This window comes from Xenopus laevis, chromosome 4S (assembly GCF_017654675.1).
Source record: "Xenopus laevis strain J_2021 chromosome 4S, Xenopus_laevis_v10.1, whole genome shotgun sequence".
NCBI lineage: Eukaryota > Metazoa > Chordata > Amphibia > Anura > Pipidae > Xenopus > Xenopus laevis.
In genome coordinates, this window is record NC_054378.1 from 48,437,379 (window position 1) to 48,450,692 (window position 13,314).

General features: G+C 38.4%; 1 protein-coding gene across 3 annotated transcripts in view; it reads left to right on the plus strand.

The window, feature by feature from the left end:
* The window catches only part of znf469.S (zinc finger protein 469 S homeolog), a 354,800-nt gene that overhangs the window by 326,786 nt on the left and 14,700 nt on the right, over positions 1–13,314 (plus strand). For all 3 annotated transcript variants that reach the window (XM_041561203.1, XM_018240459.2, XM_018240460.2), the window contains one exon: positions 4,233–4,303. The gene's annotated coding sequence lies outside the window, so the exon portion shown is untranslated. The remainder of the gene's footprint in view (positions 1–4,232; positions 4,304–13,314) is intronic.

The window sequence follows — 13,314 nt, forward strand, 5'->3', positions numbered from 1 at the left end:
GACACAAAGAAATATGGTGGGAACAAGAAAGGGAAGAAGAGCAATGTCTGGGTGTAGCACAGAGAGGTGAGAAAAAGTAAAAGTGGATGGGGAATGAATAGCTGAGAATCAAAGCTATATTAATGATACATAGGGTAAAGTGAAAAGAAATCATTTTGTGAGGGGTCAGTGATCCAAGGTTTCATGGTAGGCACCCGGTATTTACAGTATGTATGACACTAATGGCAAGAGATTTTGTATAAGGCAGAGAAGGGAACCCAACCTCAGCCTAGTAAAAACAGCATAAGTCAATATTAATGAAAAGCTATACACTAAAATTCTGTGACTGTTGTTAAACTACGGTAAACCCTTTTAGTCTACAATCAGTTATGTACGTAGCTCATTATATGGGTAAAGACCCACTGTACAGTGAAGTCAACATTATGTTGTCTGGACAGGCCCAGATAAGGGTTTGACATACTGGCACATAGATGGGTAGCCACTAGACAGAGCATGTAGTCCTCCTATGTTTCACTGAATAGGGCTGCCACAGCTAGAATATACTGTTACCAAAGTCATTAAGATTAATGCAGTAGATAATTGGTGAAGTATGTTTAAATGTAGCTGTCTGCCCTGTATCACCAAAAATATCACTTTACCCAGTGAGTTAGCGGAGCACTTATGTAATAGATCTTTATTTGCGCAGGCTGAAGATATTTAACCGTTTCACTGCTATGCACCGCTGCGCGGAGTTAGGATATAAAACGGAGCCTCAGCAGAACAGCTGCAAAAAGTCCATATATTACTGAATGTTCAGTGTTTGCGAGACATAAATAAGGTTTCACACTGCTTCTAAAGGAAATGGATTGATGATTCGCTTAGGGTAAAATCTACTGTACAAGCCCAAGGGCATTCCTAAGCATACTTATATATGTAGTGTTGAGTGCACTCGACAACCCATTTGGTGTGGAACTTCCACAGGCATAAGGTTAATGAGCTTCCTCTATAAAAGAGCTTGTCTGTATAATATTGATAGTATTCACAGTTGGTTTTCCTTCCTTTTCCCCATGCACTTTTAGCATAGCCATAGCGTTATAAAGAGAAAGATAATAAAGCAAACAGGGTTGTGCACTTGAGCCTTTGTAGATGCAGCTTTTTGTATATTAATAACTGTATAGGGCTTATTTACTTTTGCCCGGGCTACAAGTGCAAGAGCCTGGCTAAACTGAATGTGAACCCTTAAAATCATGTGACTTACATTAGTTCAGGATTTGGTTAAATCCTTCCTGAAAGATTCCCCGTTGGGCCAAATTCTGAAAATAGGGACTCAGTTCATCTCTACAGGAAACTAGATTAAGATTCAAACTTAACAAAGTGTGCTTCATTACTATTCCCTTCTGCCAGTGCTACTATTTCTGGATGGGAGACCTGTCAATCAGTTCTACAGTACATTCTGGGATGACGATTAAGCCCTCAAGTACAAAACATGAACTAAAATGGATTTTATTGGGTTGTATTATATAAAGGACTTAAAAGGGTTGTTCACCTTTCAGTTAACCTTTATTGTGATGTAGAGTGATATTCTGAGATCATTTGCAATTGATTAACTATAAAAAAAAAATGAAGGCCAGTTGAAACGTTGTTTAGAATTGCCCATTCTATAACATAATATAAAAAATATATTACGAATTAAAGCATACCTGCTGACTGAACCTATGCTTTTAAAGTAAAATATGCCACTAGTGAGATTTTGGTAAATGCCACAAGTGCAGTTACTCATAGCACCACAAATGTGCTTTCATATTTTCTATGTGTAGTAGACCAAATTGCTCTGGCTAGTGCACTGGTAGAATTTGTTGGTATACAGGCATAAAGCCAGATGGTAGACTGCATTCTATTTGAATTAAGCTTTTGGTTATTAAGACATTTGTTGTACAAATAGTCCTATACATGGGAAAAGAGATTGAAACGTGTAATAATTAATTGTAGGGAGTGGCAATAAAAAATTCAGTTACTTGTTTTGTCCTAAATATTACAGTTTATCAGCAACCAACATTTCAGCCCATATGATATCCTCATGCACATGCAATAGCTAACTCAAGCATGGATTCTTCAAATAACTCAACCCTGACAGTGGCCAAAGGAATTTCTATTTCATGGAGGGCTCAGCTCCTGCCAAGGTAGGATGTGCAGAACTGTCAGATGAGTTAGACAGCCTGCACACTGGGGAAAGATTGAAAGCTTTTACAGTAACATGCCAATAATCTCTCCTCTATGGTTACAGACATACCGTATCAGTGTGCTTGGGTGCCAGAGTTCTCTGGTTAGAAAAGCCTGTGGGCCTCACTGTGCATGGTGCTTATAACCAGCAACCAAACCAAATTGGAAGTCCTAAATCTTTATTGTCTCTTAAACATACTCACAAACCTTTTACAAATTGGCAGCTAATGCCATTATTGACCCTGTGCTGGAAGTGAAACAACTAATCCCTGAAATTATACGGGATGCATGATAAGTAGCTGCTTGTTTGTGCCTATATTCATGCATTACATGTTACATGTTGACACGGATAATGCAGAGCAGGTGCCCTCAGTTGTGCTGGAATTCTGGCAAAAATGCTGCATTGTAAAGCATAGTGAATTTCATCCAACTTTGGTAGATTCCACTTGCTATGTAAATTATGTGTCAGGGGTTGAAAGAACCTTATACTGACCAGTTAATAAAGGTAAAAAATAATCATGCTTGTGCAGGGCTGTTTTTCTGAAACATATTCCTCAGTAAATTCTACCATTTGCCCATGTGGCCCCTAAACTGTTATAACTATTTCCATAATTCTAAACAGGAGGGACAAGGGCTTTCATTGTTGAAACCTATATCGATTTTTACAGATCACCTCTTATTATACTGAAAACAATTAATTAGGTTGCAATGGATGTCTGTGTTCACTGTGCCACTCACTTTGGATGTGGAAGAGTTAAGCTGCGAGAGTTAACTGGATCTTTAGGTTCATTCATTGACACAGAAGTCAGTCCCAGCCACAATCTGTTTTAGGGAGTTGTCATTTCACAGAAGGAAGTCATTTCTTGCAGGCAAGCTCTAAGCTTGGCAAGTGCCCCACACGGAACCTGCTGCTGTTTAACTAACAGGTCTTCAGATACAAAATGACTTTCATACTCATAAATTCATTATAATATCAGTTTCCCTTGCCTCTGTGCATTACAATAGCATATATACATGAAGAAAGGATTGTTTGCGGCTCTATCCCAAAGAAAAGTAAAGAAATGTTGACTATACAAAATGATTTGTTCGGATAAGTGAAACTCCGACCTCTATGTATTTAATAAATTAAATCAGCAAAGAAATTTAGCCATGGCTCACCTGATAAACAGGTTGACCTGGGTGCATAACCCCCAGGTCCGTCTCCTTCAGCTACCACCTATATCAAGTGGTGGCTCGGGTGCAGCGGATCTAACCCGTAGCTTGGGGTGAAGTTGCAGACAACTGTAGAAATGAGCTAGCACTCCTAAGACTCTCGATTTCATTTGCAAAGATTTTCACTTTGTAGATATTACCCTGAAGTTGTTCCATACGATATTTTGTAACGATAGGGTTAAATTCCGAACAAGGCTTAACCCCACGTCTCATCCTTTGGAGACATTTGAATTCTTGTAACCGTTTGTTTTGTAAATGTGCCTATAATACATATCTCTAGCTACGAAACGCATTAGGATGAGGTTGTTTTAATTCATGGAATAAAATCAAGTTTTACCACATCGGTGTGTCTCAGGAGTGTGTGCTCATTTCTACAGTTGTCTGTACATGAAGACTGCAATAATAATTGGCACATGGTATTCCAGTGCTTGGTCCCATTGATAAAAACATTTGCAGTTGTGTGATGCTTAGGATATGGAAGCTGCACCAACTCTGCTATTTATGCTCTCAGCAATAGTCCCTGCTGATATTAACTTACCTAGGGGCATTGAAAAAAAGATTTTGTGCTCAAATATGGTTGCTGTAGTTGATTCATTAGACCTAGGTGCTTCTACAGACACCCCTTACAGTATAAGAGCAAAGATAGCTATGTAAAGCCTACTGAAGATCATCTAGAAAATATAGGAAATAGGTGCCAAATCACGGAAAAGCTGCAAAAAATGCAAGAAGTCAGTTTGAAAGTATAATGTTTATAATATGAGGTTTTCGTAATAATCCACATCTTATCCGTGCTAATGATAATGTCTGAAAATGTTTTGCAGGTCCAGTTTTCTGCAAGTTTGGAATTTCCAGTCCCCTTCTGCAAGTCCAAATGAAGGAGAGCACCTATAAGGTATAAATAACTTTTATTGTGAAAATTAAGGCGGTAAGGGCATGCTTGCGGCTAAATACTATTATCAAATAGTGTATATTCATTTTTAGATATTTGAAAATTATTGTATAAATTGATGAAATTCCAGCAGTTTGTAAGCACATCCGTTATATACAATCATTCATCTATATCTACACCATGTAGTTTATCAGTAGATATGTATGTATGATGCTATGTTTGTTATGTGTCATAATCAAGTTACTGCTACAGATTGCACCAGAAACTCAGACATATGGCATATGCTACAATCAGAGAATATTCACAGTTTGCAACAAAACAGGAGATTAAATGGTTTGTCATAATAAGGGTCAGGGCACACAGGCAGATTTGGGGAGATTAGTCACCTGGTGACAAATCTCCACTTCTTTGGGCGACTAATCTCCCCGAACTGCCTTCCCGCCGGCTAAAATGTAAATTGCCGGCGGTATGGCACTCGGCGCAGTTCGTTTTCCGTAGTCGCCTAAAGTTTCCTCATGAGGCAACTTCAGAAAACGAATCACACCGAGTGCCATCCTGCCAGTGATTTACATTTTAGCCATTGGGAAGGCAGGGGAGGCAATTCAGGAAGATTAGTTCAGGGGTCCCCAACCTTTTTTTGACCGGGGACGGTGGCAACATTTTTTTTTTCGCAAGGACCGGGGGGTCGGGGGTGGGGTCGGCGGGTAGTCAGGGGCGGGGTCGAGGGTTGGCGGGATCATGGGGGTCGGCAGCAAATTTGAACACGCTGTCGTCCAATTTTGGCGTGCCTGCGTCCAATTCGGGGCGCGCCCGTGGCCCAGTGTGGGAGTGTCCGCGGCCTGCTTCTGGGCCACAGCCCGGCGGTTGGTGACCCCTGGATTAGTTGCCCGAAGAAGAGGAGATTTGTCACCAGGCGACTAATCTCCCCAAATCTGCCTGTTTGCCCTGAGCCTAAGGCTATAAAAATGCCAGCACTCAAATTCACCCTTTACATACATCTTACAAAAATTGAGGTGTAAGTACCACATTTTGGCCAAAATATGTAAGCTCATGTGCCACGTCAAGTCCCCTCTATAACATCTATGACGTGCAGCACAAGAGGAAACTAAATCATACGCAATCAGGCTACATGTACAGCAGCTTGTAGTACAAAAGGATACTACATTGTACATTTTTTCCAGGCTATGTCTGCACATATACTGTCTTTAAACAATATACTTCTGAGACTTACATTTCTTAATAGAGGTGTTGATGACTGCCAGAAGCTGAGGAAGGACCAGAATGATGGTTTATGAAAGCCACAGGTTTCAAATTCTTGCAGGCTGGATGCTTCTTGGCTGCATTTACCCACTTCACATATACACAGCTCATTTTCACTGTGTAATGCTTCCTTCAAAGACATGAGTATCTGATACTTGCTATATGACTATGAATAGCATGGATATGCAGCTAGAAACATTTTATTACTTTTAGTTTATTTAATGCCTTATGTTCTGCCGTGCCAAATTTTATATCCTGTTACTGCTTTATCTGTTTCCTATCTTTCTGCTCCTTATTCTATTCTGCCAATTTCCTAAAAGCTTTTCACACTTTTTTTGGGAAACACAATCTGACAACTGTTTCTTTCTCTGATTGTGGATGCTTTAAAATATGTTGTTTTTTTTTTTATAACTTTTGGTGGTGTTAAACTGTGTTTTCACCAGCAACCTTTCTTGCATTACCACCTAGGTATAACATACACAAAGGATCATTCATTCAAAGCCTTACATGCATAAGCAGAGGAAATTGTAATATTTGCACCCATTCTGCTGAGTGATGTATTACAGTTTGAATCCTCGCTTAACAGCCTGTATTTGCTTTAATAATACAGTTCATTTGAGTCCTAATAAGTATATAGGAAGTAAGGCTTCTTGATGGTCATATAAATGACTTCCACCAATCTGTAGGGCTCAGAGTTAAACTTGAAGTGCACCATGTTCTGAAATACAATTTAAAAATAAATGAATAGTTTTGTTGCTTCTTAATGTATCAGTCAACCAAAACTGAAACTGGAACTTTTGTAGTAAAATGTATCGGTGAATCAGTCTCAATTTGTGTATCTCTCTTTTTGGTAGGGTAAGTGTCCATCTAGTGGCTATACTGGAAAATTACACTTAACAATGAATAACACAAAGAACTTGCTAAGCCCCATCATTGGCTCATTCTATAGATACCAGGCAGCTACAATTTCAGTGTATGTGTGTTTATAATTAGAAATGGATGAAATACATATAAAGAGCAGAATTGTTTGGTTACAAACTTGTGACATTTGACCTTCCCAGAAGAGTTGAGTTGGTTAAAGCAGAAGGAGGACCACATTCATATTAACATGCTTGGTTTCAGAGTGAGATGTTAGATAAGCAAGTGCTACATTTTGGTAATATAGTGTACAGGGTGAAGATATTTTATATATTATAAAATTGCAGTTGCCACAAAGAGAACAGTAAAATAAAAACGATGCACCTTTAAAAGTGTAAATATCTTTGGAAACTGGGTACCTTCAAGAAGTAAAGAATTTTGAAATGCACACTAGGGGGCAGATTTACTGAGCTCGAGTGAATAGTTAGAATCCAAAAATATTCGAATTTCGAAGTGATTTTTTGGGTACTTCGACCATCGAATTGGTCAAATTCGATCGAATTCGATCGAATCTAATGATTCAAACAATTCAAAGTAAAAGTCGTTCGACCATTCGATAATCAAAGTACTGTCTCTTTAAAAAATCCTTCGACTCAATACTTCGCCAAATATAAGCTACCGAATTGAACGATTTTTTATCGATCAATCACTTAAAATCGTTTGAATCGTTCAATCGGAACGATTTTTATTCGATCGTTTGATCAAACTTTTTGCGCTAAAATCCTTCGAATTCGATATTCGAATTCGAAGGATTTTACTTCGAGGGTCGAATTCGAGGGTTTTTTAACCCTTGAAATTCGACACTTGTAAATTTGCCCCTAGGGGTGTCGTGTTTTGCTTTTCTTAAAGGTGTCTTTATACCACCAGGGGCTGTTTACTACCAAGCAAGTTTGTCCATCTTTCAGTTGTGCTCTACATTTCATTCTTGTCTAGTGGTTGTATCCTTTCTCAGACTATACCTCTGGTTCCCAAGGGCAACCACTGTGACAAGATACTAAAGATGTTAAATGATTTCTTTTAGTGGCTATGGTCATTCTCTTTTCTTTCCTTTTCCCCATTTCACTAATTTCCAGTGTTTTTTGCATTTATAACCTTTTACATATTTTATAGTTGAACCCAATCACATTATCATTTACAGAGAGAGTGACAATGATAAATAACCTTTAATAGTAAATGAATGAATGGGATTTTATTTTTCATCTGAGCAGGAATTTTGATTTAATAAACAGCACAGAAAATGAAACATTAATTCCATGAGTTGATATATGCATGTCAAGATAACATTCAGCAAACCAGGAAACTTAGAATCACCACAGTCCTGCTTTAAGAGCCCCTGATAAATTTGTCTTGGGGGAATTAGCCTAAGACAGCTACTCTTTATTGAATTGACATGGTTGTGAGATTCAGTTTTGGAATTTTTAGCACTGAAAATGATCCATGCAGTTTGACCAGCAGTGAAGTAAAAGCTCATATAACAACTCTGATGGAAAATAATAGTTTATAGCGGAGGTCCCCAAACTTTTTTGCACATGAGCCACATTTAAATGGAAAAAGCAACACAAAAAAAAAGTTCCTGGGGTGCCAAATAAGGGCTGCAATTGCCTATTTGGTAGCACATATGTGTACTGGTAGCCTACAGGAGGCTGTGGCTTTTATACAACCAAAATTTGCCTTCAAGCCAGACATTCAAAAATAAGCACCTAATTTGAGGCCACTGAGAGCAACATCCAAGGTGTTGGTTAGCAAAATACCATATTGCTCATGAGTACCTTGTACGGGGACCACTAACCTATAGTATAAAAATAATATATTTATTTACTAAATGATAACCATTTAAGTTATTTAATAGTTCCACCCTCATTCTTTTGCATTATACTTGACAGCTGACTTTTGGAAAAGCACTGCACCAGGCACAAATAATTGATAAAACTGGCTTGGGTCACTTCAGTGGATCAATAGATGACCAAAACCATACTCCGTTTTACATTGATAGAATGCTAACAGCCTTCCCTTGCACACCAGAACTACAACAAAACACAGTTTGTCACCAGCGCTGTATTAAGGGGCATCGCTACTCTAGGTACTGGACCTTAGCGCACCCCCAGTTTGCAAAAGAGATCTCATGTGCATGACTGCATGTGACACCACTTCCAGTTATGTATGATGTCATTTCTGCCCACTACGTGTAAAAATGTGCATTATACCCCTCCCCCCTCTGCTCTGTTTTACGAGTATATGAGTCTGTTATACTCACAACTGTTATATAGGCACCAAGGGTTGCCCACTTAAAGCTGCTACCCTAGACTCAGACCCATGGGGGTTTAAAACAGAAATTCACTTAATGGAATTGTATTAAAAGGCTTGTGCCTTAGAATAAATTGGTTGCTGTGCTCCACTGACTGTTGTGTCCAGATTTGCTTCTCTGGAATGGGGCGCAACCATTTGCGCCTGACAGTAGAGAGCACAGATACAGGAAAGCAAATTGAATTGTGGGCAAAATATGTGGCGCCTTTATCAGAAATCCCCTTAATGGAAATACTTCATCATTGCCTGACGTGTTAAAGACCCTCAGAATTTTAAATGACTTCTTTATTCAGTTGCATGGCCACAACTGTGATAATATGATCTAGATTGGGGCTGTCTGTATTAGCTTGGCTGAAAGCCCTTGCAAATTTAAAGAGCAATAAATAGCTGTATAGTTGTGGCTAGATCTCATATAAGTGGTGGATTGTTGTCAATTTAATATTGTGTATGGTGATTGCCTGTGGATTCAGCTATGTCAGCTCAGCAGGGAGTGAATGATAGCTTGCAGCTGTAGGGATAGCATTGTCTTGGAGTGTAAAATCCACACGAGTATTGGTTTGTCATAGGAATTAAGACTAATGAAAAAGCAGAGGGGAAGTGTGCATATTTGTGCAGCAAGATATAAAAGATGAACGACTGCCAGTAATTGCATCCTTTTTGAATGCAGAAATCTAAGGTATTTGTTTTAAAACCACTTCCATAAACAGTTCCCCAAAGGACCATCCATTTCCATGAATTCCGCTGTAGGACTAGAAGCACCATTTCTAATTCTAAAAAATATTCCTAACCGGCATATAACTACATTTCTAGCAGCATGAACCACGCTTCTGCCAATACGACCAGTATCTGCTGTTGGAGTGCCTAGGATAGAACAGTGATTGGATTCTATTCCATTATTGAAGCATATCCAAAAGGGCCCTGGAAATGTTCATGCGGAGCAATGTTTCCTTACCATGGGTCATTGTCAGAACCACATGGCTCATTCCCAGAACCATAGGGAAAAGGATTTGTTTTGCACAAATGGACTGAAATTGATTAGGAAACCCCACCGGTTTGTCTGTACTTGGGGTCTTGGGAGTCTAGGGGTCTATTGTTACAGCCCTGCCTTGATCCAGCAGGTATTTATTGGCCTATGACTTTTAACATTCTCCAAAGCATAATGTATGCTGGGTGTTGTGGTGAATTAAAGTAAAGATTGAACAATATTTTTGCCGATTTAACTTTACCATTTGTACAGCAAAAATGTGTAATATTTCATGTTATAGTATTGCTCATAAGATTTGAAATATACTCGGTAGCGTCTGACAAACAGGCCCTGGAGTTGTGAGGCACCTGCTCGCATTCATCCTACCAGCTTTTTTTATTAGTATATGGAAACATGATGTGAAACATTATTTGTAGCCATTCATGAATCTGCTGTCGTATAGAACTGAGCCAAATAGAGGATCAGAACTGATTGATTGTGACTTCCTGGCTTAACCATCATGTTGAGAAAATGTATGGCATGTAGTTTCCTCTGTAGAGCAATCCTCAAATACTACATAATTCAAGATATGATTTGTATGTATTATGCACTCAACTAGTGCTTTTATAGAGAATTGTTTTCATTCATGATAAATACACCTTTGTGATCATTCCCTAGTTTACATCTTCTTCCACATTAATATGCCTGAATATAATGAAGTTATAAGGTAAAAGCAGAAAAAAAAACATGTTTACATTTATTAAAACTGTTTTAAATTCCAGAGTGGAGAACTGCAAAATAAGATGGGAAATAATTATGTAACCACAAACAATAAAAAAAAACAAGACAAATTGTCTTATAATACTATTTTCTTCATTGTACTAAATTGTAAACATTCTTATTAAAAGAAACTTTCAATTGTACTAAATTGCAAACATTCTTATTAAAAGAAACATTCGCAATAACGTTTTTGAAAGACGTTAAAACCCTGTATCACCACAATCACCTCAAATGTGCCAGGGATTTTCCAATTGCTCAGGTGACATGATATAAACAAATATTCTGAGCTTACTTCAATATGCACAAAATATTGTAGAGCATAAAGGCATTCTGGCTTGTTACTTTAAGTTATTGCTGGGATTCTTGGGTAAACATATGCTGAGAATCAGCTCCTATTATCTGATCAGCTTTCTAGTGTGCCTGCGCCATTGTGTCAGCCCATACACACACAAGTATGCATTTTGGCACCAAAATCTGCTCCATGTGACCGCAATGCGGTTGATACAATGGCTCTGGGTGCAGGCACATTAGAAAACTAATCCAATAAACCACCTGGTGTGGAAGTAGTCTTATTGTAAAAATTGAGTCCAGATCTGCTGCAAAGCTCAGAGTTACAAACTACTAAAATATCCAGTAATGCTCCAGAGCTCATATTGCTTTGCAGGCAAATGGACTTAAAATTAATTAAATGTAATGATAATATCAACCCATTGTTACATGGCTTTAGATGCCTCTGTGTATAATTTTTACCTTGTGAGCACTTGATCTGTAATATTTTTTTCTGAAAGTTTATTATAGCTGCCTTGGATTAAAATGTATTTATAGTTGAAACTAAAATTAATATCTTGACACAGTAACTAGACAAACTATATCCCTACAGATAGAACCCCCCCCCCCCTGGAGAATACCCCTCAAACTAAGCTATTGCAAAAAGATCTGGATCTTCTAATGACTACTAACGCTGAAAAAAACCCAACATGGGCTAAAAATAATCTATGTTGTTGTATAGATAAACCAGACCAGATGCTAGCAAATAAATTTAACTAGCGCAATACCCCCCACAGATACATAGAATCCGAAATGATATCAGAAATTATATTCAAAATCTAAAAATATATCCACTTTTCATCAAATATCAAATTATTACATTTTTTTGATGAGCTTGATTTCCCAACTCTGATGCTAGATCAAACCCAGCTCATGGAAAAAAACATCACCTTAGAAGAAGTTACATATGCTGTTAAACAACTATGGTCCAACAAAGCCCCAGGTCTGGATGGCCTCACTAATGTTTACTATAAAAAGTCAGTGATGTTAAATGATCTAAAGGAGAGAGGTAAACTGCAAGTGGAGACATTGAAAGCTAAGATATCTGCAATCACTAAGCCAAATACAGATTTGACCGATTGTAAAAACTCGACCAATATCTGTATTAAACACAGATGTTAAACTTCTGGGTACAATTTTGGCCTATAGAATAAACTCCTTCCTCCCTCAGATCATATACAAAGAGCAGGTGGGGTTTGTTCCAGGACAACAGGTATTTTTCTAACACATCTAATGACACTGTCTAGGCTTAAAAACAGGCCTGGAATTATGGCGAGGCCTGCTTTCTAAGGAGCACTGGGGACACAGAGCTCCCCTGTGCTCCGGCGCGTGTGCATTTGGGGGGAGTGAGCTGCGGGCGCTAAGACTGCACAGCCTAGGGGTGCCCCACACTCAAAATCAGGCACTGCTTAAAACTATGTTACTTACATTAACATTTGCAAAGCCTTCGATTCCCTACATTGGGATTACTTGTATAACGCTCTGGGAAAGTGGGATTTTGGAACAATACCCTGATGTGGGTGCACGTCAGGATCCATCCACTATAGTAAACTTAATGGGATTCCCATCAAAAGTCTTCCCCATCTACCGTGACACGTCAAGAGTGTCCATTGTCCCCGATATTATTCAATTTGGCCATTGAGTCACTAGCAGCAGCGATTATATCAAACCTGGATATAAAGGGAATGGAAGTGGTAGGAGTTCATCACAAAGTAAGTCTCTTTGCAGACAATTTAACACTCGTCTCTAACGCCCTATGACTTTCCTTCCAAATCTATATAGACTTTTAGATATATTCGGGACACTATCTGGACTCCAGGTCAATCACAGTAAAACTGAAGCCATGAATGTCAATTTTCCACATGAGGCAGTAAAGCTGTTACAGCTTAAAGGAACAGTAACACCAAAAAATGAAAGTGTTTTAAAGTAATGAAAATATCTTGTAGTGTTGCCCTGCACTGGTAAAACTGATGTGTTTGCTTCAGAAACTCTATTATAGTTCATATAAACAAGCTGCTGTGTAGCAATGGCGGAAATTGAAAAAAGGCTATATGGCACAGGATAAATAATGGATAACAGATAACATTGTTCTACAGAGCTTATCTGCTATCGGCTGTGTAACCTGAGCCTTTTCTCCTTTGAATAGCTGCCTAAATTGCTACACAGCAGCTTATTTATATAAACAATAGTAATGTTTCTGAAGCAAACACAGCAGTTCTACTAGTGCAGGGCAACACTACATTATATTTTCATTACTTCAAAACAATTTCATTTTTTTAATATTACTGGTCCTTTAACTTTGAATTTAATTGGCAACCCCACTATTTCTCTATTTTGCAAAATGTATATTGATATGGGACTGATAACCCTATTGTTCACCTTAGTATTTAATGTGTAATGTAACCATTCTAGATAGCTCCCAAGGCAGAAAGGACTATAGACAGGTTCTGTCCTATAATGT